The 22662-nt window shown below is 43.4% G+C and overlaps 1 long non-coding RNA gene across 1 annotated transcript in view; it reads right to left on the reverse strand.

Moving 5' to 3' along the window:
- The window catches only part of LOC105551793, a 25876-nt gene extending 6311 nt beyond the window's left edge, over positions 1-19565 (reverse strand). Inside the window, exons 1-2 of the long non-coding RNA XR_001007899.1 lie at positions 19538-19565; positions 19266-19358 (exon numbers count right to left, since the gene is read on the reverse strand). This is a non-coding gene — a long non-coding RNA (uncharacterized LOC105551793). The remainder of the gene's footprint in view (positions 1-19265; positions 19359-19537) is intronic.
- Between the last annotated feature and the right edge of the window lie 3097 nt (positions 19566-22662).

A 22662-nucleotide genomic window follows, 5' to 3' on the forward strand; every position in this document is an offset into this window, starting at 1 on the left:
CTGCTACACATACAGTTCCCCACCATCGCCATCCTGAGGCACCTCTGCTACACATACAGTTCCCCACCATCGCCATCCCTTAACTCACCAATCAGTAATGTTGACAAACCAGTGTTGTTCCAACTACAAAACCAAATATAATTAAGAGGAAATGGGAATTCTGTAAAAAACCATGTGCACTAGGTACTGTTTTGTTGCAAACAGTGAAATGCACTTAATAAATGGGAGCTATGCCACATGAATAGATGACTCTAAACACCCGAATGAAAAATAATAAATCTGACCTCCAGAGCCAGATAAAACTATTTTCATTTTATTGAGCTACCATATTTTTATGTCTCTAAGAAGCCATTGATTGCAAGACATGCCATCAATTTAATAACTCTCCAGGGGGAAAGGAAAGAACAACCACATTGAATATACATATCAATTATAAGAAACATATTGATTTTAGAAATGTTAAAACATGGGGGGGAATATGTCTTACAAGTGAGGAAATACAGCAAATATAAATGTATACTAAGTTTAAAGAGTACTTTTATATTTATTATCTAATTTTTACCACAATTTCATAAGGCTGCTATGATTATTCCATTTTACAGATGAAAAAAAGCTCAGCCTCTGAGATGCTGATTAACTTGCTCAGGATCACACAGCTAATAAATCAATACCCTTAACTCTTTGCGTCTGAATTCCGTGTTCTTCTCACTACTCCACACTACCTTTCTGTCTTAAAGTAATAGAACCTTTTTATCTAAAATGTTTTTCTGATCACTAATAAAGAAAGACACATTTTTACATGACTGCTCCAATAAATTCTTCACAACTGCTCTTGAAATTTCTTCAGCTAAGATGGTCTTCGCACCACCTATAAATCATATTCTCTACTCATTGTTGGTAGTCGGGCTAATAGAGATGCAGCCGTCCCAAAGGATGCACCCTCCAAGAAAAGATACGGGTCACTGGCTGAAAGCTCAGGTGGCCCCTGCAGCAGCTAGCTCACTGCTGTTCGCTTCCTCACTTATTCTGGACAGAGCACACCTGCTTTTGCAGATTAAAATTTTGAATCGGCTACATTAACTACCCTTGGTGTGTTGTGAATCTTCTTTCTGAAGATTCGCTAATGAATGTGCAGTGCCCATAAAGCTTTCATTGACTGGTTACACAACCAACTGTCCCCACAGTGTCTTAGCGATGAGAGTGGGAACCTGCAAGTGGCTTTCTCCATTACCTAGATTGCCAGAAATCGATTCAGTGGTGGGAGTCTGGTTATACCTGGTTATGACCCGGAAGCCTCCTGGGAGGTCAGCAGATATAGAGTCAGAGGAGCATTTGCCTAATACAGACATGCCTCATGGTGCACCATCCAGGGCCTGGGTATGGGATGGCAGTGGGGGACATCTGACATCCTCCATGGTGCATGTGGCCAGCACGGTGGCAGCAGAATGTGTAAACAGAGGAACCAGAGCACATCCGCATCCACACAATCGGTGCCACAACCAGACGGAGAACAGACTAGCCTCAGGAGGGGAAAGGAGGCTTGCTCTCCCCTCTGGCCCACCACTAAGAGCCCTCCAGGCTACTTCACCAACCACAAGTCCCACCTTAGACAAAGCCAGGTGCGCTCTGCGATCCCTCCCGTCTCGCCCGCAGAGGTGCCATGCTGGAGGCTATGGAAGTGCCAGGGAGTTTCTGTTTTTGTCCCAGTAAAAACATCGACAAGGAAGCAGAACTATTTGTTTTGGTTTTTAGTGAAAGACTCCACTGAACTACAAGTTTAGTGGTAACTATTTAAGAGTTTGAATTTTCCATTAGTATTCAGGGGCTGGCTTTGTGCTTCAAGCCTAATGCTCTTACTAAGTCACTTCCTACCATTTAAAGAGGGGGAAGCTATAACTGAGCTTGTGGTATAGGAAAGGCCAAAAAAATGAGGACAAAGAGAGGAGCCCATGATACATTTGGAATGCAGTGGGGGTTCCAACAGCAACACCAAAGTGACTTTCTACGTAATAATCAGATCCTCTGAGACCAGTAGTCCCTTTGCATGGCCCCAAGAGAAACACACAGAAAACAGAGAGATTTTTAAATGCAAGAGTAAACTTGTTTAACTTCCTCTTTTAATATAATTTGGGGAAAAAATACAAAACAAATTAAAAAAAATGAGTTTGGTCATTAAAAAGCCATAATGGGGTTGGGTGTGGTGGTTCATGCTTGTAATCCCAACACAAGGCAGATGGAGGCCAGGAGATAGAGATGAGCCTGGCCAACATGGTGAAACTTCCTCATCTCTACTAAAAATATAAAAACTAGCTGGGTGTGGTGGTGTGTGCCTGTAATCCCAGCTACTCTGGAGGCTGAGACATGAAAATTGCTGAAACTGAGGTGAGGTTGCAGTGAGCTGAGACCACACCACTGTACTCTAGCCTGGGGGACAAAGTGAGACGCTGTCCAAAAAAAAAATAAAAACCCACAATGAAATATCACCTCATACCTGTGAGAACAGCTCTTATCAAAAAGAAGAAAGATCAGCAGTGGCAAGCAGGTCAAGAAAAGAAAGTCGTGGCACACTGTTGGTGGGTACAGCCATTAAGGAACACTGCACGGAGGGTCCTCAAAAGGTTAAAAGTAGAACTACCATGCGATCCAGCAATACCATCGCTGGGTCTATACCCAAAGGAAATGAAATCAGTGTGTTGAAGAGATACCTGCCCTCCCATGTTCATTCCAGCACCACTCACAACCACCAAGATAATATGGGAACAACCTAAGTGTCCATCGCCATATGGATGGATAAATAAAATGTGATATCTATGCACAATTGAATACCATTTGGTCATAAAAAGAAGGAAATCCTGTCATTTTCAATAATGGGGTTGAATCTAGATGACATCATGCTAAGTGAAATAAGCCCGAGAAAGAAAGCGTATATTATCTCATTTACACGTAGAATCTTGTGGTTTTTTCTTTTGTTTTGTTTGTTTTTTGAGATGGAGTCTCGCTCTGTCACCGAGGCTGGAGTGCAGCGGCACAATCTCCACTCACTGCAACCTCTGCCTCCCGAGTTTAAGCGATTCTCCTGCCTCAGCCTCCTGAGTAGCTGGGATTACAGGTGCCTACCATCACGCCCTGCTAATTTTTTTGTATTTTTGGTAGAGACGGAGTTTCACCATGTTGGCCAGGCTGGTTTTGAACTCCTGACGTCAGGCGATCCACCCGCCTCGGCCTCCCAAAGTGCTAGGATTGCAGGCATGAGCCACCATGCCCAACCACACATAGAATCTTAAAAAGTCAAACTCATAGAAACAGAGAGTAGAACGGTGGCTATCAGTGGCTGTGGGCGTAGGGGAAATGGGAAGATTTTGGTCAAAGGGTACAAACCTTCAGTCACAAGATAAACAGCTGCTGGAACTCAGCAAGGGTGGTGATGGATATGTCAATTAACTTGGTTATGGTAATCAGGACACCATGTATTCATATATCAAATCATTATGTTGTACATATATACAATCTTTGTCAATTAAACATATTTTAAATTAATTAATTGTTTTAAATGCCCTAACTATAAAGAAAATTCAAAGCAGTTACTTTAAGAGAAACTCCCTTTCAAAAAAACCATGTAAAATGGGGTAGGCTGTTCCTCCGTGGTGTGACCCTATGCCCCATCCAGAGGCCAAGGACAGCACAGGAGGTTACCTTAGCAGCCCCTGCTCCTGAGGAGATGAATTTTACTTTTCTCTCTATTGTAAAAAGGGAACAGGTGTCCCCTAGGCAATTTTACTGCAAAGGACCTCAGCAAGTGGCAGCTGCTTCAGGCGTCAGCCATCCCTTCCAGGCACTTCTGAAGCTAAGGGAATTTCCTTCCTTGCTTGGCCACCCCTCCTGCAGTCTCCACCCACAGAGCTGAGCCTGCCTGGTCCGCTCCATCACAGAGCGTGAGGACAGATCTGATATACATAAATCAACATATTACTCATTTTCTAGCACTGCCTTTGACAGCTGTTACATGAGCACATTGTTAGAAACTGTCAAGCAATGATACACAGTGCCTTTTACAACATATGTTGACTTTTATCTAATGTAGCTCCATAATTAGCCCCAGGGAAAGTGAATCCAGGCATCCACCTGGCTGCGTGATCTCAGTTAACCTTTACTTTCTTCTGAGGGAAGTTAGCAGGGTCGGGGGTGGAGATCCAGGCAACGAGGCCCTCAGGACTCAGAGAAAGGCAGTAAGTGTGCAAGCTGTGCAGGGTATGGGAGACAAACTGCTTACACCGCCCTACCCTCAGCCTGTAGTCAGAGACTGGGGGGTCCAGGGGCTCTGGTCAGGGTTTTCAAGTCCCTCAGGCCTGGATGAGCTCTGGGATCATTATTGGAAAAATAAAATAAATCTCCCTGGAAAAAGGAGGAATTCCCAAGGGGATGTCCATGTGAAGGAATTGTACCTCTGTCCGCATCCGTTCACCATGAGTCCCACCTCAGCCGTCCACAAGCACCACCTGCCACATGCACTGCAGTATCAGAGAGACTGTGCAAACTCATGAACCGAATAAAGCAAGGTACCTGCTCTGCAGGTGTCCGGGTTGGGCCCCGGGGATGCAATAAAGACCAACGCTGTGCTTGACCTCAGGGAGTCCAGTGGGAGATGGAGCCCAATGGGATGGCAGTGCAGCAGGCCTATGACACAGAGAAGTAGCCAGGAAAATGGCCACAGACAGAATCCCAAAGAACAACCATTTAGGACATGGACAAAGAGGACTGTCCAAAGTAGGAAGAAAATGAGAAGAAAAAGATGTCCTAGAAACCAATAGAGAAGTAAATTTCCAGAATGAGTCCTCATTTCCCAGGATAAGATGCTATGGAAAGTTCAAGTAAAATAAGGACAGAAAATCATTCAAGAGATAACTAATCAGCAATGAATAAGTGATTTTATTGAGACACATAAAAAATTAAATAGTATTATCAAGACAGGTCTGACCAGGTGTCAAAGGGTAAAAATTATAAAAGCTATGAGAACTCATAAGATGGAGGGAAAGATCTCTGTAGGAGGGAGAGGTTAAGAGGTGACTGATTCACAAGATATAAATTGAAGTAGGCCTTGAGAGATTAGTAGAATGGCGGGGGATGGGGAGGACAGCAGGGGCCTAGAGCTCCCAATTAGGGGCAAAGGTTGAGTACAGCACAGGGCTGTGTATACTCTGGTGATTTCCAAGGGCCAGGGAAGAGGGTTTGGGGAAATGAGGCTGGGGAAGGAATTTGAGGTCAGACTGAGAGGGGATTTAGATGCCAGAGTACCAGTTTGCCCCATAGGATTTGGGTAGGGTCAGACATGTGCACTTGAGGCCTGGAGAAGATCCATGTAATAGCAGCATAGAAAACATAAAGGGTCAGTCTTTCACTCATATGAGCAATATTTGTGTCATAAAAGAAATAAGACACCATTTGCCTGACTATCATGGCAGGGAGCAAATCCCCTTATCCCTTGAATCAGCATGCTAGGTTCCTTTAGAGTTTAAGAGGATGGGCTCTGAAGTCAGACGGAGCTGGTTCAAAGATCAAACCGGTGACACCCCTACCACATGCCCTTGTTAGGTTGCCTCACTCCTTGGAACTTCAATTTCCTCATCTATGAAATGGAGAAATCAATAGAACCTACTCAGAGTGTTTTAAGTATATTAAAGGAGGTAATGCATGTAAATGGCTGACAAAGGATAAGCACCCAATAAGTGTTATCTATGATACCATTTTATTACTGAAGAATATTGCTCAATCAGGTTAGAGAAATATCTGCAAAGCGTATGAAATAAACACCTCGAGAAATGCAAGTCATCAATAAACATGAAAAATTGCTTACATTCAAATATTCAAAAATTTACATGATCCAGTAGCTGACAGTTAAACAATCTGAGAATACCAAGTGTGGCCGGCAAAATTCTCAGGTCTCCAGGATTCCCACCCCGTGATGTACAGGTCCTGTGTAATCCCCTCCCCTTGACCATGGGCAGAACCTGTGAACAGGATAGCAGTACTGTGATTAGATTAACAATCCATCAACTTTTAATCAAAAAAGAGTTTATGCCGAGTAGGCCTGACCTAATCAAAGGCGCCTTTAGAAGGTGGCAAAACGTCAGAGAGGCACATGCTCCTCTTGGCCTTGCTGATGCAGTGTCCATGCGTCTACAGCTGCAAGGAATTGAATTCTGCCAACAGCCAGGGGAAACAGAATCCTGAGACTCAAATGAGACCCCAGCCCAGGCTGATACCTTGAGTGCAGCCTGGGGAGACCCTGAAGAAAGGACCCCATTAAATTGTGCCCAGACTGTGGCCCAGGCAAACAGTAAGGTGATACATCTAAGTTGTTTAAAGCCATAAAGCTTGTGGCAATTTGCTATACAGCAATAGAAAACTAATATACCTGTGGCTGGCAAAAATGTAGAGAATCAGAAAATTAAATCCGCTGTTTGGGGGGATGCATTTGAATTCAATTTGGAAAGCAGGGTGACTCCATAAGGTTGGAGATACATACACACCACACCCACCCACCGCCATGCTCTTGCACGTGGCCTGGATAAACCACTGCCTGTGTAAATAGGTGCATGTGTACTGGAATGTACATGGCAGTGCAGCTTAAATAGTCAAATGCTAAAAACAACCTAAATTAAATGACTATCATGATAAGAATAAATAAATTGTGGTATCTTCAGAAAATGGAATATTAGCAATGAAAATAAGCAAACTATAGCTAAAATATAACACGATAGATCTCAAAAATATAATGTTGACAAGCAAGATACAAAAGAGGGCACACATTCCATTTCCATAAAGTTTGTAAACAGGCAAAGTAAGACTATCCCCACTTAGAGATGCACACACAGGTATGAAAACGAGGGTTTTTTTAGAGGCAAGGAAGTCATTTTCATGAACTTCAGCATAGTGATTTTCTCTCTCTGTGAGGAGGAAGAGATTGTGTTTGGAAAGGGAAAAATGAGAGACCTTCCAAGGTGCTAACAATGTTTGTTTCATGATTATGTTTACACACGTGTTCACAATTTAAAAAAATAAACGCATCACTCTATGCATGCCTCTGTGTGGAGGATAGATCTCAGGACTAAAAGGTGGGGTGCTGAAGACCTCTGAGTGACCTATCTTATACTCTACCAGGGAAATCTGCCTGAGAAAGTCTAGGGGATACAGATCTGGGGGCTCCTCTGACATGTGGAAGCCCCCAGTGGGAGTCAAGCTTCCTAGGAGCCTGCACTGGGCTTGGAGCTGATGGCTCAATGCACCTTCCCCCGCCCCCTCCCACGCCAGAAGAGCCATCAGCTTCATGACACCTGTGCGGGCTCGGCAGCTGCAGGAGGGAGGAGGGAGCTGTCAGGAGCAGTCACTGGCATCAGACTAATAATAAGATTCATTTCTCCGAGACTCCCAGGACACAACCCAGGGAGACTGAAGAATGCTAATGCTGCCTGCAAGGGCTCTGGGGGCTGGTTACTTATTTTTATTTTTTAAGGTCAATTGTTTCAGGTCGGTACGCTTATTAGAGGGGGGATCAGTGGAAAAAGAGCATGTGCCTCTATTCTAAGCCTAAAAGGAAAAGCCAGACAAAAAAGAAGACATTCATTCATTAATCATGTCCCAATCCTCTTTCTTAGAGGGTGCCTGAGTGACCAGGGACAGAATCAAGACCTGTAGTTGTTAGATGTTGTGGAGCTCGGAGCTGAAGAATCAGAGTCATAAGACAGAGATGCAAAACTTGGGGACAGCTGTTGCCCTTTCTTTCCTCAGGTCCTTCTTGAAGGTTGTTTATGCCTTTGTCCTCATCACTGTATCAATTTCCTATGGGTGTGTCATAAAAATTGCCACACTTAGCAACTTAAAGCAACATAGATTTATTATCACAAAGTTTTAGTAGGTGAGAAGTCTGGGCATGGCATGGCTGGGTTCTCCACTCAGGATCTGACCAGACTGAAATTCAGGCGTTGCCTCAGATATGGTTCCCATCTGTGGCAGAATTGAGTTTTCTGCAGTTGTATGACTGTGGTCCTCATTTCCTGGCTAGCTGTCATGTGGGGGTCACCCTCAGGGCCTACAGGCCACCCACATCCCTTATCACATGGTCCCCTGCATCTTCAGAGTTAGCAACAGAGAAATACTTGTGCATCCAATTCCTTAATGCTTCAAGTCTCTGACTTTTTTTGTGAGCAAAGAAAATTCTCTCCTTTTATAGGGCTCAAGTGGTTAGGTCCAGCCCACCGGAATAATCTCCCTACCTTAAAGTTAATTGATTCAATACCTTAAACATATCTGCAAATCCCTTGCACAGAAATACCTAGATTAATGTTTTAAATAGTGGGGAAAACATGGTTATGCCAACGGCTAGGAATCTTGGCAGATGGTCTTAGAATTCCGCATACCACAATCATCAGTTGTTAGTATTGCTATTCTGAACACAGCAATCATAGGGATGTAAACAAAACAATGTGCCCAAAGGGAGGAGGAATGTCAAAAGATGGCCCAGACAATTGGGAGATTTATTCATTATTTGAGTTGAACTACACCTGGAGTTGGGAATAATAGCTTTCATTCATTCCCTCATTCCACAAGCATGCTAGATGCTGTGGGAGGTTACACGGATAAGTAAAATAGACCCTTCCACGACATTTACAGTGTAAAAAGATAACAAAACTATAATATTCATCCATTTAACAAATACGTATCGTGTGCCTACAATGAGGCAGGTGCTAGATACTGAGGATACAGTGAATGACTCTACCATTACTAGGTACAATGCTGCAAGTTACAGCCTAAAAGAGTGCAAGTCTCGTGGAAATTCAGAGTAAAAAAAGGGCTTCTCCAGGCAAGGGAATGTGCAAAGGCGGCCCCGTTACAGAAGAGGAGATGATGGGCTACGCGTTATTTTAAGAGGAACTGAGGATTCAAGGGGAATGGCTTGCTGGTTAGAGAAACTGATGTGAACAGAATCCCAAGGTGAGAAAGAGCAATGAGAAAGTGGAAAACAAAATAAAGCCCACTTTAGATAGATTACAAGTGATAGGAAGGAGTGTAAGCAAGATAAGAATATAAAGAAAGTTTGGGCCAGATTTTGAAGGATCTTGAAGGACAATGAAAAGCCTTTTTTCGGATCAGACGCTCTCAAAGCTTCACTCTCGGGAGGTCAGTTCGGCAACACTATCCATTTACTCCTTCATTATCCACTAAAAGCCCAGGATGTAACCCAAGCACAGTTCAAGCTGCTGGGCATACAAGCTGAAATCTCTGACCTCATGATATTTTTACTCTAAGGGAAGAGACAACAATAAAAAAAAAAATTAATAAACAAGATAATTTCAGATAGTGATGTGTCATAAAGGAAAACCTATCAAGCAAGAGAGAGTGATAGAAATTAGGGGAGAATGGTTTTAAGTTGAAGGGTCAGAGAAGACTTCTCTGAGCAAGACATATTAGAGTGAAGACCTGTACTCTAGGAGGAGGCAAGCCATGCAGAGACCTGGGGGAGCCTTCCAGGCAAGGGCATAGGAAGGGATCCGGACATGGAGTGACAGGTGAGCAAAGGCAAGGCTTCAGCGCAATAGAGTGGTGTGAGAGACAGGACCAGAGAGAGAGTGATGTCAGAGAAGTTGGCAGGGCCAGACCTCTTAGGAATTCGAGGGCCAGGGAAAATAGTTTGGATTTCATTGTAAATGCACTAAGCGGTTCCTGGAGATTTCCAAGTAAGGCAGAGTGCTGAAATGACTGATCAGTCAGGCTAAGGTGAAGAATCCTAGGGGAGCGCGAGTGGGCCCACTGCTGCTGTCCAGCCTCTGAGAGGCAAAGTCCCCGGAGGCCCGGGGCGCTGGCCAGTTTGGGGCTATCTTGAAAGGGAGCCGAAAGGTTTTGCTGATAGATTGAAAGGGGGGTGAGAGAAGGGGAAAACTGAAAAGAGGAGAAGGGGGCAGGGGGACCCGGTAGAACCTATTGCCAACAGGATGGGAGAGCAGAAACGAGAGGCTAGGCCATGTCTGGCAGCAAGGAGAAGGGGTGACAGGTGAGGAAGTTTGCACACAGTGGACTAGATCAGGCAGATGAGGTCAGAGAAGGAAGCTAAGGTGACTCTGATTCTTCCAGCCTGGACCACTGGGGGAATAGTGGTGCCCACTAACAGAAACAGGGAATTCAAGAAGAGCAGCACAGAAAGAGGGCAACGAAATAGTTGTGGACTTGAGGCCTTGCAGGGGACAGGCTCCCTGCACATAGAAAGGAGGAGCTACTGATGGGACTTAATGAGCTCCATGAACTTACTAAGCCAGAACTGGCTGCCTGCAAGGTGGACTCCAAGGTCTAGTGCCATTCATTCTAGTGCCATTCACCAGCAAGGCTGCCAGCCGGTGCTGACCATAACCCGCCTCACTGGAAAGACAAGGGGTCATGTTACCCCACAGTCTGTCACCCCATCCCCTACTGCCCCACACAATGACTAAACGATACAAGAGTGGAAAAGCTTGACTCTGTTGCTTGAAGGTGGGTCAAAGCTGGCTGCGCTCAGAGACCCCCACTGGGTCATGCCAAGGCTGGACCCCAGCTTTGGCCTCACAGCTAAGCGCCAGGCTCTCCCCTTGCCCTGTCTTGTGGTGATGATCATAATCCCAAAAGACACAATCCAAAATGGCATAGTCTCAAATGTTGAAATCCTGAAGGAGCAACATCCCCAAATCTAAAATCCCGAAAATCACAATCCCAAAAGATTAAAATCCCAAATGTTGAAATCCTGAAAGTTGAATTCTGGGGAAAAGAGTGGCGCATTTTCAGTTGTATGAAGAATAGTTTCACCATGTTAGGTGGCACTATTGCCTTGCTGTCGTCTTACTCGGGATTAAGAAAGGTTTGAGGAGATGTGTGTGGGTGCCAGGTTGTCAAGGGGTGGACGTGTGGGCTGGATGTTAGGTGTCACTAGGACCAGATGAAGGAATCCCTAGGGACCTGGCAAAGCCCTCCTTTGGGTGCATCTTGAGGTGTTTCCAGAGGAGACTGGAGTGTGAGTCTAGGTGGACTGGGGGGATCCTCTGCCCTCAATGCTGGCAGGTACCATCCAGTCAGCTGGGGGCCCAGAGAGAACCACCACAGAAGGTGAACTGCTCTCTCACTCTCTGGGAGCTGGAACAGACTTTTCTTCTGCTGTCTTGGACATCAGAACTCCAATGCACTGGTTTCTGGACTCCAGAACTCATGTCACCAGTGGCCCCCAAGGTCCTAGTGCTTTCGGCCTCGAACTGAGTTATGCCATCAGCTGCCCTGGCTCTGAGGCCTTCAGACTTGGACTGAGCCAACCTAGAGTCTCCAGCCTGCAGATGATGACCTGTCATGGACCTTCTCAGCCACCATAATCATGTGAGCCAATTCCCTAATAAATCCACTTTCCTTTCTCACTCTCTCTCTCTCAATTTCTCTCTCTCTCTTTCTCTCTCTCAATTTCTCTCTCTACCTCTCTCTCTCTGTCTCTCATCTATCTGTCTGCCCACACATACACACATATCCTATTGGATCTGTCTCTGGAGAACCCTGGCTAACACAGATTTGGTGCTGGGGAAGCCGAATATCATTCCTTCCTACTATATTCCCTATCTTGCTTCCTTCATTCTCTTATAGGTTTTACCCCCTCGATAAATACCTTGCATAAAAATCTCCGTCTCAGGCTCTTCTACAGAACTGAACCTGAAACCTATTTTTACTCATAATAGTAAATAGAATAACAGCTAACAACTATAATAATAATAATAATAAATAAAATAATAGCTAACAGAAAATAATAAATAGAATTACAGCTAACAACTACTGAGCACTTAATGCAGGCCAGGCCCTGATAACCCCTTTCTTGCATTATCTCATTTAATCCTCACGATAACCCTGTGGGATAAGAACACTATTATTGCTAGTTGTGTTCGTTTCCTGGGGCTGCTCTGACAAATAACCACAAACTGTGTAGCTTAAAACAACAGAAGCCAATTCTCTCACATCTCTGGAGGCCAGAAGTTCGACATCAAGGTATTGGCAGGGTTACACTTTCTCTGGAGGCTCGAAGGGAGAACCTGTTCTTCGTCTCTCGCAGCTTTGGTGGCTGTCAGCATTCTTTGACTTGAGCCTACCTCATTCCAGTCTCCGCTCTGCAGTCTCAGCATCCTCTGACTCGGGCCTACCTCATTCCAGTCTCCACTCCACAGTCACAGAGCCACCTCCTCTTGTGTGTGCCCCTCTTGTAAGGATACGCGCCATTGCACATGAGGTCCACCTGGATCATACACAGCAAGCTTCTCCTCTCAAGATCCTCAATCACGTTCTTTTGCCAAATAAAGCAAGATTCACAGATTCAGAAGATTAGGAAGATGACATATCTTTTTGAAGGCTATTTGTCCCACTACACCCATTTGTAGATGATGGGAGGAAAAAGGCAAAAGTAAAAGAATAATAAATAGAAATCACAAAATAAGACAGATGAAATACATTGGTAAAAACAATAAATTTAAATGGAAAGGGCATCCCAGAATGGAATAAAAAACACTAACAAAATATAGCTAAATGTGGTTTACGGGAGACACACAGAGATTGAAGGGAAACTGAAAGGAACAAGATTGAAAAGGATATACCAGGCAAATACTACTTCAGGAAAATTGGAGCTGCTATAATACTGATAAACAAAACTGACCTTAAGGCAAAGGCATTAGTAGGAATGAATTGGAAATATTAGTCATGATCGGTTAGGTTAGGCTGCAATAACAAACAACCCAGAGGATCTCAGTGACTTGCTTCTTACTCATGCAACACACCTGTCTCAGAGTGGGGACGCTCTGCTTTACCGTATGTTGACCCCTGGACCCGAGCTGATGGATTCGTCTCTATCTAAAACAAAAACTGTCTCATGGAAGAAGAAAGAAAAAGATATTATGAAGCAACTTCTGGTTCTTAAGTCTTCTGTTTGAAAGTGATGCTTCTCACTTCTACTCAGATGTCACTCGCCAAACCAAGTCACACAACTAACACTTATGTCAAGGAGAAGGGAAATACAACCTTCCCTTAGCACAGGGAATAAATATTTTAACAATGATGCAGAGTCTACCACAGTGGGCCACAGAATAGTGATCAGCAAAACAATTCACCAGGACGTTGTAACAATTCTGCTGTTTCATGCAAATAATAATTGAGCCTCAAAATATTTTTAAACCAACAAATTTGCACATAGGAAATGACAACTTTACAATTATACTTGGAGATTTTAGGATGTTTGTTTCCCAAATGAGTAAATAAAGTAAATTAAATTTATAAAGATGTTAAGTATAAACATACAAAGAAATATTATTCAGTCTTAAAAAAGAAGGAAATCCTACAATTTGTGACAACATGGATGAACCTAGAGAAAATTATGCTACATGAACTAAGCCAGTCACAGAAGGACAAAACTGCACGATTTTATTTATATGAGATATCTAAAATAGTCAAACATAGAAGCAGAGAACAGAATGGTGTCACCAGGGACTGGAGGGAGGTGGAAATGAAAAGGTGTTACTCAATAGTTATAAAGTTTTGGTTATGCAAAAGGAATACTAAATACACAAAGTAAGTAAGTTCTAGAAATCTTCTGTACAGCATAGCACTTATAATTAACAATACAGTATTGAGCACTTAAAAATTTGTTTAGAGAGTAGATCTGTTTTTAGCTTTTTAGTTTTTTTATTTAGCTGGGTTTTAAGCTGTTTTTAGCTTTTAAAACAAGACGCACCCAAAGGAGGGCTTTAACAGGTCTCTAGGGATCTCTTCATCTGGTGAGACTGACACCTAACACCCAGTCCACAATGTTAACTGCTCTTGAATCCTTCAACCCCCACACACGCACCCAAAGGAACACAAGGAAACTGGGGGAAGTAACTGATATATTACAACCTTGATTCAGTGATGCTATCTTGCATGTATGCATAATAAGTTCAAAGTCATCAAATTGTGTAGATTAAACATGTGCAGGAGGTTTTTGCATATCAACTATGCCTAAATAAGACTGTTTTTTGAAAAGACATTACAGAAGATTCAAACAACAAAGTAAGCAAGTTTGAGCAAATAGACACAAATATAGAGTGCTGTGCCAACAAAGAACATAGAGGAAACTTTCATAAAAATAGAACTTGAAGTAGCACAGAGAACATTTCTGAAAATTTTAAAGTATAAATATCTTATAAAACAGATTTTTAACAAATTGTAATTAAATGAAAACTAGCAATAAAGAGATAAATCAAGACAGTCAAAACATACATATGTTAGAAGTTTCAGTGCATTCTTTAATAATCTTTTGAATACAGTAAGTCACTGCTAATAAAATATTTAGAATTGAACAATAAAAATGCAATGTATTAAATCTTGTAACACACAGCTAAAGTTGTATTCAGAGGTAAATGTATAGCTTTAAAATGCATTTACCAGAAAATGAAGATTGAAAAAAATACCTAAGTATCAAGAAGATTTAAAAAAAAGGTAACACCCAAAGAAAACTTTTAAAAAGAATAAAACCTGAGAAAAAATTAATGAATAGAAAAGAATCAGAACCAATAAGAAAGTTCAACAACTTTGTCATAGACATAATGAATTTATAAAAATCAATTGTGTTTCTATATACCAGCAAGGATATTTTAAAAATATTTAATAATTCTTAAAGATAACGAAAGACTACAAAAATGTTAATGGTGTAGAGGAATAATAATAACAAAAGATATATATTACATTTCTGCCTAAAATAATAAAATTTTATTGAAACATATTAAAGAAAACACAGATGAAAGAGGTATGTCATTTTCACAGGTGGGAAGATAATATTATGAAACTCAATTCTCAACTTTATTAAGTTTTTGTAAATCGATTCATCTATAAATATAATTTATAATACAATCAAAAGCAAGCATGGATCTTCAAGAATTATGAGTTAATTCTACAATAGAGAGAGAAAATCAAAAATTGACTAAAACTTTTGAAGAAGTACAAAGTGAAAGTAATTATTAAATCAAATATTAAGACATCATGAAGCAATAGTCAAGACAGTGTGGTGTTGCTGCAGAAACAGGTAAAACAAAACGGAGACAGATAGAACCTAAAATATAATGAAAATCGGTATATGACAGTGATGATAAAAGGCACCCAGTAAAGTGTGGGATAAAAACAAATTATATTCCTCACCCCATATTCCATATGGATTTTAAAACTAAATACAAAAGCAAATCTTTAAAAACCTTCAGAGAAAAATTCAAGACACTAGATGACCTCAGGGTAAGGAAGGAAGGACTGCATCAGACACAAAAAACACAAGCCATAAAGAAGTCTTCACATTACAATGGAAATCCTATGAACATCAAAAGTTGTCGCACACAAATTGAGAAGAACCACATATGAGAAAAAGGCATATGCAAGACATACAATTAACAAAATATTTATATCCAGAATATATTAAAATCCCAACTCAAGAAGCAAAAGGAAAAAAAAAAAAAAAAACCCATGGAAAAATTGGCAACTGGGATCAAGAGGCAATTCATAAGAAAAAAAGCAAAAATGGGAAATGTCTGAGAACATGGCCAACTCCACTATTAATCATAGAAATGCAATGTGCAACAGTGATCCACTATTTCACATCCATCTTTGGCAAAGATTAAAAAGCCTGGTGATACCAAATGTTGGTGAGAATATGGAGCAACTGGAATGTGCAGCTAGGCAAAATTAGAACCACCACTTTGGAAAGGAATTTGGCCAAATCTAGCTGTGTTGAAGATGTGCACAGCCTTGAGATCTAGCACCTGCAGTTGTAAGTGCATTCCCTCGGGAAGCCCCATGTGTGTCTTGGGAAGCATGCATGAGAAGATTTACTGCAACACTTTCTGTAATTGAAAAAATCAGAAAACAATCCAAAAGACCATCCACAGAAGAATGGATAAATTGTGACATATTCATGCAACAGAATACTCCACAGCAGTGAAAATGAAAAGGTTAAACTGGCCAGGCATGATGGCGCACGTCTGTAACCCCAGCACTTTGGGAGACTGAGGTGGGCAGATCACATGAGGTCAGGAGTTTGAGACCAGCCTGGCCAACATGGTGAAACCCCATCTCTACTAAAAGTAGAAAAAAATTAGCTGGGCGTGGTGGTGTGTGCCTGTAATCCCAGCCACTCAGGAGGCTGAGGCAGGAAAATCGCTTGAACCCAGGAGGTGGAGGTGGCAGTGAGCCAAGATTGCACCACTGCATTCCAGCCTGAGCAACAAAGCGAGACTCCATCTCAAAAGATAAAAAGAAAGAAAGAAAGAAAGAAAAGGTTAAACCTACAGTTAATAACATGGACAAATCTAAAATATATAATGTTGAGTGAAAACAAATGTTGTGGCATTTTTGCAGAATAAAACCAATTATATAAAGTTGAATGGCAAGAAAAATAATACTTTATAACATCAATGGGCATGTTAAACATGGAAAATTATATTTAATAAGAAACAAAATTTGAGCAGTAGTACCCCTAAGAAAGAGAAAGAAAAGAATGTGATTGAGGAGAAGCATATGGAACTTCAATGAAATATAGGCAAAGGGAAAATGTTAAGATTTGGTAAATCTAGTTGATGAGTTCGCTCTATTATTCTCTTTATTTGTCTGTACATCTGCAACATTCCATAATTCTTTTAAAATTAAAAAAATATAAATAAGTAAAGACAAAAAGTAGAAGCTTTGTCCTGAGCTTGCTGCTACAGGGAGCAGTGGCAAAATTCTCATTCTCTAAAGGTCGCAGTTGACACGTGAGGAGAAAAAGAATAAGGTCCTTCCACTCCCATGAAAGGGAAGATAGCTGGACCCCACAAGAACTGGAAAGTGTTCTCCTCTCTCCCTTCCTCCAGTTGGTCTTAAATGTCTACTTTCTATAAACTGATTACCTTATTTCATCTCCCCACCATGGGTCTTACATTTTCATGGGCCCTCAAAGCACCCTAGCCCCTGGTCTATTTGGCTTTTCAACTCAAGAACTTACACTGACCACATTTCCGTGTCTCCACTCAAATTTCTGAGAGTATCTGATTATCCCCTGCTAAGTCTGTGGGGTTTGCTGGCCTTGGGTCAGATGCCTACTTCTAATTCAATTCGCTTTGACTGAGAGAAAGTATAATAAAAAAGGATCCCTTTTAGGGGTTTGTGGGCAGGACAGGATTTCAAGAAAGGTTTGGATAAAATACATACCTCCCCACCCCGTCCATCAACCTAATTTAAGTAGGCAGGAATTAGAACAGAAGCCTGCACAGAAATAAGGAATGTGCATGAGGCTGAATCAGTCTCCTGTGGTCTTTCCCACACTTCTTCTTGAGTGACCATCTGAAGAGTTGAAAAAAAGATAATTGCTCACATCGGATTCTTGTCATGGACAACAAACTCAACAAACATAGGAAAGCCAGATGGAAAAGTAGCCTCGTACAGAGGATGGGGGCGGGGGGACAGCTATAGAGTTTGTGAGGAGACTGCTGGTGTGCAAGATGAAAGGAGCCAAATGTGACCCTGAGGCTGGCCATGGGGGCAGCTGGCCCCGATCAGAACTCACCTTCTCCACCCCCCAATCACTTAGAGGCTCCTCTTCCAGAGCTCTTCTCTCAATAAATGGCAGCATTATTCATCTACTAGCCAGAACCCTGGGCATCATCCCCCTCCCTTTCCTCTCGTGCACCCTACAGCAACATCCTGTGGCTTCTACCCCCTGAGGGCTTCTCCGTTTTTGCCGCATCTTTCCATTTGTCACTGCTGCCTCCCACCTGTTTCAACCTGGGTTTCCCTCTCACCTGGTCTTCTGAAAGAGCTATTCCCAACTCAGGTAGAGGAATCCTTAAACACCACCAACCCAATTCGCGTTCAGCCATCACCACTGCATCTCCACAAGGGGTCAGCCAGTGGGAGGAGCACTGGCCAGAGACTGGCCAGGAAAGCCACAGTGATCCTTGCATTAGCGTTGGGGAGAGATGGCCATTAAAAAAAAAAAACATGAAAAAGATTTTTACGGTAAGTCGGCTAAAGTGTTCTGAAGGAAAAGCTCTGCGTACTTCGAGATTGCTTCATCAGGGAAACACAATTTCCACGGAAGCAGTCAGATAAGACCTCTCTGACGAGTGACTTTTGACCTGATGGAGTCATGGTTTCCTCCTCAAAGCTTTCATCGCTTCCCCTTTCTGAAGATACAGATAATCCAGGGCAAAGCCAGATGGAATTGGCTTCTGTTTCCCTTCCTGTCTAAATCTGTCTTCACTTTCTTCCCAGCTTTTCCCTCTCCGGCCACCCTGCTCTCTGCTCCCTGAAGATGTCATTGAGGAAAGACCTTCTTGTCTCATTTCCCCCAGCCAATCCTCATCAGGTACGAATTAAATGTCACTTGCTCTAAGAAACTGTCCCGGAGCACCCCCGAGGAGGCTCCGTCTGAGTGTGGTGTCATGTATATTGATCCTTCCTTATACCAAATGCTCTTGTAACCACCTCCTCAAAACCTGTTAAAATTCTCAGTTCCATATCTGTAGAGGAATGTCAGTCTTTTTTCTCAGTATAGCCCCAGGGCCTGGCTTATTAAAGATACTTAACATGTAACTTCTACATCATCAAAGAAATAAATGAATGACTTCACTGCCGTGGCTTTGTGAAGAACCAGAACCTCAGAATTAGAAAGGACCTCAGAAGTCATGTGTTCTTCCTCCCACCAAGTCAGACATGGCAGATATCACAGCTTCTCCAAGCCTTGCACCTGTCTCCCTCGCTCAGCCGCAAGCTCTTCACAGGCAGGGACAGCAGCTTATTCATCTTGGTATCTTCCTCCTCCACAGAATTACGAACCAGAGAGCTCCAAAAGGATCATGATCTCCACCCACAGCCTAGAAACTATGTGGGACGAAGCCAGCAAGTGACTTCCTAAAGGGATTTCAGCAGAGCCAACTGTAAATAGACCTATCCAGGCTCCTCCTGCTGAATTTCCTCAACTGCTTCGTTTCATGGACAGTCACTCCAAGCTCGTGGCCACCCCACCCCACCTGTCATCCCATAGTACCCAAGATTCCCACTTTACAGCATTCCATTTTCTTCCAAGAATTCCCTTCCAGGCCTCACACTGTGCCCCTGCTGCTGGCCAAATGCCTAGAGACACCCTGGCTTCTCCTCGGCACTGTGATCTGTTATAGGGAATTAACAAGGAGCCAAAGACCAGCACACGTGCACTCGCGCGCGCACACACACACGTCAGGGAGCTCCAGAAACGGCGCTTTCTTCATTTCCCCGTCTTTGGGGCGGCCTCCAGCTTTAAGTCCTCCACTTTTGGCAGCAGCCTTTCCCTTTGGGAGAAAGACAAGCAACTTTAGAGTGATATGGAAATCACCCCCTAAACATTTGCAAGCCTTGCAGGACTTGGAGCTGGTCCCAAAGCAAATTCAATCAGCCCTTTCTTCCCCCTACACTTGCTGCCTCCAGCTGAGCCCCATCTCATACAGTGAAGCCCAGTGAATGGGTGCACCTGATAAGTCCTGAGAGACCCCAGCCCCATACCAAGAAAAAGAGCGAGAAAGCCACCACGAGAAAAGAGGAGTTGGGGGGGAAGGAAATGGGGCCAGGCCTGGGACAGCTGCCATACTGAGCCTGCTTTTGACAAAGGCCTCTTCCTGCACTGAGAGAGACCTTCAGCTAAAACATGAATTTACACGGCAAGGAAGTGATCCTGCTGGCCTGTGGGCCCAGTTCCTGAGCTTTTAAAGACGGAAAATGTTCAGCTTTTCAGTGTTTGACTCAGAAAGCCCTAAATCCCTCTGCCTTCTCAGATTAATAAATGATATTTGCAACTGGATACTGTGATACTGGTACTTCTCCCATCTCTTATCCATAAAAACCTAATTGTAAAGCATTCACTGAATTCGATCCTCTGATGAGACAATGAAATTTCAAAGGATCCATAAAGAGAGGCAGAAGAAAGCCTTCAGTACACAGTCCTATGTGCTCTGAAAATATAACTGTATATGTGTAATTGTGTCTTCCCCAGCAGTAGGAGAATGGGCGGGGCACTGGCAGTAGGAGAGTCAGAAGGACAGGAGACTGACCTCATGAATATAAGGGTGAACGTTGAACCCTAATTCCACAGGGCAGCCACTCATGACAAAATCCAAGGTGTTGTCCTAATCCTTCTTGATACTGATGGTTGAGCAATATCTTTTCCAGCTGTCACATAAACTCCCTGACTGCCGTCAGTACACGCTAACCCAGGATTTCCCTAGCAAAGCTCCCACCAAATCCCATTACATCAAAATAAGTATCAACATATTCGGAGGATTTGTACACCCTTAAGTGAGGTCTCTCACCTCACATTGTCACAGTCTAGGCATCTAAAAAAAGTGAATCCAAGGGGAATTGAAAAACTGGATGATGAAACACCTCCCACAGTGCAGGGTTACAAAGCTATCTGTAGCCTTCAAGCAGCAACAAAGTGTTTTGTTGTGTTGAGTTCTGTTGTGCTTTTTGGTTGACTCAGGCCTGTGTGAGAGAAATGGAACAGGAGTCTTGAAGCCAGTCCTGAGTTTTACTCCAGACTCTCCTCTTTTGTGACGTTAAACCTAACACCTTCTTAGCGCCTTGGTTCTCTGGGGTGGGAATAGGGGTAGGAGTGGGAATAATACTTCTTTTGGTTTATAGGTTTTTAGGCTCATGATTGTTATTATCAATGACATTTGTGTTTTGGGAGAGCTGCTGTGTTCTCCACAAAGTCCCTGTGACAGGCAGAAGATCTGAAAAGCCTGCCCTGCGCGGGTGAGGCACTGCGTCACTAGGACCTCCACGGCTACAAGAACCGGAAAGCCATATTTGCTTATCCTGACTGGCAAGTGACGCAACATCCTCATGAATAATTCACAATTCTCAGGTGTAAACACAGATATCATTTAAAGCAACCGAGTCACTTCCGAAGTGTGCTTCAGTGACTATCAACTATGGATTCCTTCTTAGCAGCAACTTCTGATTTCCTAAATAAATCTTCCGTCTCCCAAAAAGAAGACTGAAAGCACATCTCTACTTCCCCATCAAGGACAGTCATCTCTGAGAACGGACAGGGAGGCCCCAAGAGTACTGGTCAGTGACAGTGTCCCACAGAGGGGACCTACTCCTGTTGCTGGTACATTCTCACAATGGAGACACTCCCAAACCCAGGGCCCGTGCAGACAGCTGGGGTCACACTCATTTCCTGCCTGCAGTCTGTTTCACTCCTTCTAGGCCCCTTCTGCAGGAGCCCAAGGATGCAGCTGTGTTTGCACTAACATTCCTGCAGGGGGGAGAGAACATCGCTGCAAGGCAGTAAGAGGATGATAATTAAAACAAACAATAAAATGAAAATTTCATCAGCATTTTCAAAATAGGAGTTTTCAACTAGCAGCATTTTGCACAGAGCTGGGACAATTCCATTTTGGCAGGCATCCTAAATCCTTTGAAGCCGGGAGACTACCCGTGTCCTTTCAGGAGAGGAGCCTGGCGGGGAGTTCGGGGAGCTGGCCAGGAGAGGCTCATGGCCTGGGTCTTCCTTTTGCTGTGAGTTTGAACTATGCTGCTTTTGCAATGAGATTTTGAGCACTCTGAAGGATCATGCCTCTAAGAGGAAGATAGGAAGGAGAGGGGACGTTCACTGGGCCAAATTGGGCCAATCATCTCTGCTTTGGGAAATCAGACAAATCCAAGCCAACTGGCTCCTGGGAAGAAGATGTCTCCAAGCCAGACAGGACAAGGCTGAAACAAAAGCTAAAGAATTCAAAAGGCACAAAGGTAAAAGCCAGCCCTAAGGGCTAGCCAGCTCTCCTTCAGCAGAGTCAGTCAGGCCAGAGAGCAGAACGTCCAGGGTTCAGAGCTGGCAGCATAAAAAAAGAAGGGAAACGGGAAGAGGCCAGGGAAGGGGGAGAGCTGGAGAGGACAAAAGCCCGGGAAGTCTCCCGGATTTTCCAAAATGACCTTTGGTGACCACAGTGAGTAGCCAAGACACCAAGTTGTCACAGATGGAGTGAGGTCCAGCCCTAAGAAGGCAAATGTCTTTACGTTGCTAACAGCCAGAGTCTGCAGCCCAGCTGAACTGTGGCAGAATACAGTGACAGAGGGCCACTGAATGAGGCTCACAGCTGGTGCAGAATGGGAAACCCAAGGCCCCCTCTGTAAGGGGAGACATGCCCAAGTGAAGGCCTGCCAACCAGAAATCTGCCAACTGTTTTTCAATTTGTTTTGTGTTCCTCAGTTTCCTTTTCAGGTAGGTCATATGTTTAAAAACTGATTTTCATTTGGGAGGCCGAGGCTGGCAGATCACAAAGTCAGGAGTTTGAGACCAGCCTGGCCAATATAATGAAACCCTGTCTGTACTAAAAATACAAAAATTCGCCAGGTGCAGTAGCGCAAGCCTGTAGTCCCAGCTACTCAGGAGGCTGAGGCAGAAGAATCGCTTGAACCCCGGAGGCTGAGGTTGCAGTGAGCCTAGATCGTGTCACTGCACTCCAGCCTGGCAACAGAGCAAGACTCCGTCAAAAAAACAAAACAAAACAAAACAAAAAAACCTGGTTTTCAACACGGAAAAAAACATTAAAAAGTGGACAAAGGACATGGACAGACACTTCTCAAAAAAAG

Source organism: Mandrillus leucophaeus, unplaced genomic scaffold, assembly GCF_000951045.1.
Source record: "Mandrillus leucophaeus isolate KB7577 unplaced genomic scaffold, Mleu.le_1.0 Scaffold533, whole genome shotgun sequence".
Lineage (NCBI taxonomy): Eukaryota > Metazoa > Chordata > Mammalia > Primates > Cercopithecidae > Mandrillus > Mandrillus leucophaeus.